We start from the raw sequence: 5,271 nt of genomic DNA on the forward strand, positions 1-5,271 counted from the left end.
CGTGAACACCAGAAATCTCATTTTAAAGTAACATTAAACTTGCCAATCTAGCTCTAAACCATTAATACAGTGAATAGGAATAGAATTACTGCCATGAATAAAATTAAAGAATTACTCTTTAAACAATTAAATGCATTATCAAATTAAACAATAAACATTGAATCTGTTTAAACCAGACTTGTTCCAGTTCCCGTCCCTCCACAATGACTGTAAGCTAACATGAATTTTTAGTGAACGCCCACATCTTAAAATTTATTTAACAACTGATGCATAGAACTGAGTTCAAAATTTGTTTCGCCTATTTTTTTCTTTATATATACAGAGTTCTGGCACGAAACTCTAGATGGCACAGTTCAATAGGTCTAGCTCAATCTGACCTGGCGACATCATTGTCACATGGCAGCTGATTGGTTTTCTCCTGTATCGGTAGCCAATGAGCTTACTGCTCAATATTCAAATACCTGGCTTTTGTTTGCTGTAGCAGTTTGCAGCACACTTCAGAAACCCTCCACCTTCCCCAGCTCCACCTGTATAGATCTGCTACGGGGTGATTCATGTATGCTATGTGGGGGTTATTCATATGTGTCATATGTGCATCAGCAGTATTTCTTATATGCTTATCACAACATGTTGTGGATGTATTGGCAGTAGCAAGTCTCGGTACTTGCTCTGCCGCAGCAGCAGCATAGCAGATCTATCTGTATTGCGCTTTATACAATACTGATTGTGTCAAAGCAGCTTCACAGTGTCAAACAGGGACATAGTTTGTCAATAATGCAAGAGGACAATAACAAAGAGTACTTTTTCCAGCTAAAGTCAGTTCATTGATGATTCAGTGATGTCATCATACAGTTCAGCTCTCTTCCAATAGTGTCTGTGCAATCGGTCAAGCGTCCCCAACTAAGCAAGCCAAAGGTGAAAGTGGAAAGGAACCAAAACTCAATCGGTGACAGAAATGGTGAAAAAAACCTTGGGGAAAACCAGGCTCAGTCGGGGGAGAACTGGCCAGATGAAACCAGCATGGCGTGGTTCCAGACTGCAACACAGGTCAGATTGAGCAGAGGAGTTGTCTGGTCCCCTTTATTTAAAATAATAATAATGAAAATAACAATTTGACTTGACTTTAAGCTACACCTGACAAACAAGCCTGTTCCTTTCAATGAAATCAGTTGATTTGGCTGATTGATTTTTTATTTTATTTTTTTTAATTAAGGATGTTTCCTATCTCTTATTTAGATCACATAAACAGGCACTTGTTCTTGAGCTAACACAAGTTAACACAACATATCTGTTTGTGTAAAAGTGGATCACTACCGACTTCTCCAAGAGGACACCATTAGATTATCTCGAACCATGCGCAATTGATTCAGTAATACAGCTGGGCTGCATTAGCCAGCAGCCTGTGCCGGGATGTGTTCCCTGATGGCCATATAATCAAGGAAGTGCTCTTAGCATTATGTCCCAGTTCAAGTATGAAAGAATCATTCTCCATCAGCAGACATCTGTGCGGTCCAGCGTTTCAATGATAATGCATCCTGTGAAACTGAGTAGCGAATGAACCACAGTGGGATGAGGGCTGAAGGAGGATACCGTGTTTCAAAACAGATACTGTATGTCCACAGCAACATTAAAATAAGATTATTTAATAAAGCATTAATCAGGGAAGTAGGAAAGCAAGTAATTCCTCTTATATCAAGAGCGTAGGTTATCAAAAAAGCAGGTATTGAGTGCATAGGTAATATGTGTATGTTACAGAAGACGTTATGTTGTTGTAAAATCGGGATATAAAAATATATATGACATACAATTACATACAAAAACAGATCACTGCTATTATCATACCATTATCATAGCAGCTAAACTTGACTTTTGATTCAGTTCAACAAAAAACTAAATCAGATTCATTTACTGATTCATTCTGTGACCTTTTTTATTAAAACAGTAACACTTTATTTTACATTGTCCTAGCTATACAGCATACGTTGCATGCACTTACTATAGTAATAACAGTAAATTATGCATAATTAAATGCAATAACCCTAACATGTTGATCATTAATATTAGTCAGTACTAAATGTATAATTACACTGTTACAAGGACAATGCAAAATAAAGTGTAACCACTCTAGCATTACTAATTTAAAATGCAGATTGACATTCGTACTACCAATCATAATAGTGTAAAATAATATTGCACATTTGCTAAACCATTAACACACATTTGTTAAAGCAGCAATGCCATTGCTTCAAGTATTTGAGTCTCTTTTGTTGTTTATGTTTCACCAGAATGCTGTGCATCGCAAGTGCAACACTGAATCAGGTAAGCTATCGAGCAAGTTTACTTTGTCAGTAAATCCATACATATGGAGTGGATTATGTGATGCAAATGTTAAATTGTTTAGTTTACCAATCACACACTATTGTAAAAGTGTTCTTAGGCCATAGGATAGTATTATGCAAGGAACTGTGCAAAAAAACACATTTATTCATCAATAATTGCTCCGTAATCATAATTTATTGGGGAAAAAAATAAACAAAGTTTTAGCTGTTTTACTGCCTCTATTGTTCATTTCTCCATTGTAGGTACTACGTTTGTATTTGAGCTTACTTCATGACCATTCAAATCGTACGTTCTATATGAGTAGTATGAATTAAATTCAGACAAACTAAATTCAGACAAAATACACTGTCATTCCTCTCCCATGCCCTTAGGGTCCATCGAATGCACACTCCAGAGTCTCAGCAGAAGCAATAGGTCATCAGGGAACTGTTTGTCTACTGTTTTTCAAACACTGTGAATTTGTACATAATACTATTTTTGTGTATTGTTTTTCACATATATAGTAGGGAAGTATTATATTTCGGACACAGCGCTAGGCACTACAATGCTGTGCTACAACACTACAAAAGGTGCAAGTGCAATGGTCAAACACAAACATCTGGCAAATGTTTACAATAAATAAATACATAAATAAATAAATACAGTGCTTTGGAATGCAAAAAACAAACACATTATTTGTGAACGGTCCCTCAGCTTATTTCACAACATATGCATAATGAGTGAATATTAATTTTAGCAACCACAGTTAGAGGTTACAGATTGTTTTTACTTTTGTAGGTCTAAATGAATTAGCAACATTAGTACTGGAAAAAAATGATGCATCTTTATTTAAAAAATAAATAAATAAATGGCTGTCAGAAAAACGCTGATTCCAAAAAAAACAAAACAATTTATAGCTATTTTATAGCTTTGGGGTTTTGGCTATATGAATATGAATTAACATTAAAATGTGACCCAGTTCCATGTCAAAATGACATTTCTTGTTTATAAAGTTTTTAATTAATCCTCAGTCAACCACTCCCAATAACCAGTCACCTAGAACTCACTTTAATTTCCTGCAGTTCTATATGTAGCATAAGCATGTGCAGTGTGAAAGCTCAACACAAGCTGTTGCCGTTTCACTGCAGCGCCACTTATTGAATGTGCTGCAAATGCTTGCGGTGGGTGTGAAATGGGCTTTATTGCAATATTTGGATTGTCTTGCTAATTACATTTTTGTAATTAATTAGTAATTTCTCCATGAATATGATTCTAAAGCCCTCCCATTTTTGGCTGCTGCTGACACATTCAGAGAAGAAAATCCTGTTGTCTCTTTGCCTTCACAACACATTTTGTCCCTGATCCTGGTGTCAGCTTGTGAGGGAGAGGTGTCTAGAAGGGGTTTTGGTAACCACATTAGCCATGTTCTTTACAGTGGCTGAGTCTCCTGGAATTGTTCAGATGACAGATCAATTAACTCTCTGTGCTGGTCCAGCTTCTCTGGCGTTGCTACCCATCAGTCCTGGCGCCAGAGACAGGCTTCTGCCTTCACAAACCACGGTTTGGACAGTTTCCCAAAGTGCGGACAGTGGGCTTTGATGGTCAGTTTGCTGTGACTGAGACCCAAGGGTAGGCTTAGGTAGGCTGAGCATGGGAAAAAGGATGAAATGGAGGCTGAAAAATATAGAAAAATGCTATTTTCTGCAGACAGATTTTGTCAGCAGCATTCATGCTTCACAATATGGAGTTAGCATGTTTTCGGTTGTGTGTAAGCAGTGAGGGAGTTGAGCCAATACATAAACAGCAGCGATATCCCACAATGTGTGGCTTTTCTGGGCTACAATTGAATAAACTGAAAAAAGTTAATTAATTATATGATGTGGTTATTAAGTGATCAAATACAAAAAAAAAAAATGTGTCTATCTATCTATCTATCTATCTATCTATCTATCTATCTATATATCTATCTATCTATATATCTATCTATTCATTCTATTAACAGTTTTCAAACATTCCTTTGTCCAATTTATAATCACATTTTCAAAACTCTAAACACAATTAGCAAAACAGCCATCTGTTGTGACCATACCATTAAGAAAATTCATGTTGTTTTCACACAATATTCAGCCAATTAACATGTTTCTAAAATGCTTAAATTTTATTTTTCACACAAGCTTACCCCATACCAAAATCATGGATCATTCTTATATATTTTTTTACAAATGCTTAAACACAGCATGACAGAAATGAAGACCTAATGTCCCAAAGTTTAAATATAGTGTAAAGCCTCTACTTCTGCAACAAAGGAGCTGAAATAATTATTTTAATTTCTGATAATTGAGAAATAGCTAATTCAAATCTGAATTAATAATTTAAAGTCTTTCCGTTACATGGCCATGCACAATAAAAAGGCACTCTTTGGATTGGTTTTGTTCAAAACAATACAGAACAACACAGAGAAGCAGAAAAAGAAACAACATGTCTGGACGAGGGAAAGGAGTATTTGGACCAGGACTGTCTGGTTTGGTTCAGCTACCAAATCAGACATCAAGAGACAGCCAAGACTGCTGGGACGATTATTTTGACTGAATGACTCGATTTTGATTTGGGTTTGCTGTGTTTTGATAGAGTTAGTAAATGTAGAAAAAGGTATTTGGCATTTTGAAACGTAGAGTTTGTATTAATTTAACAAAATGTGGTTTTGGCCAGAAAATTAACTATTTGGCTAATTGTGTGATGTAGGTGTGTTGCTGTGTTAACAGTTTAGAAAAAGTAATTTAAGTATTGGTAAACGCTTGTTAGCAATGGAAAAAAACTAACCCGTAGTGTTCTAGCTATATAGTTCAAACTAGTGTTGAGTAAATATGTATTATCTATCTATCTATCTATCTATCTATCTATCTATCTATCTATCTATCTATCTGTCTGTCTGTCTGTCTGTCTATCTTTCTA

The sequence above is a fragment of the Sinocyclocheilus grahami genome, unplaced genomic scaffold, assembly GCF_001515645.1.
Source record: "Sinocyclocheilus grahami isolate Dianchi unplaced genomic scaffold, SAMN03320097.WGS_v1.1 scaffold541.1, whole genome shotgun sequence".
NCBI lineage: Eukaryota > Metazoa > Chordata > Actinopteri > Cypriniformes > Cyprinidae > Sinocyclocheilus > Sinocyclocheilus grahami.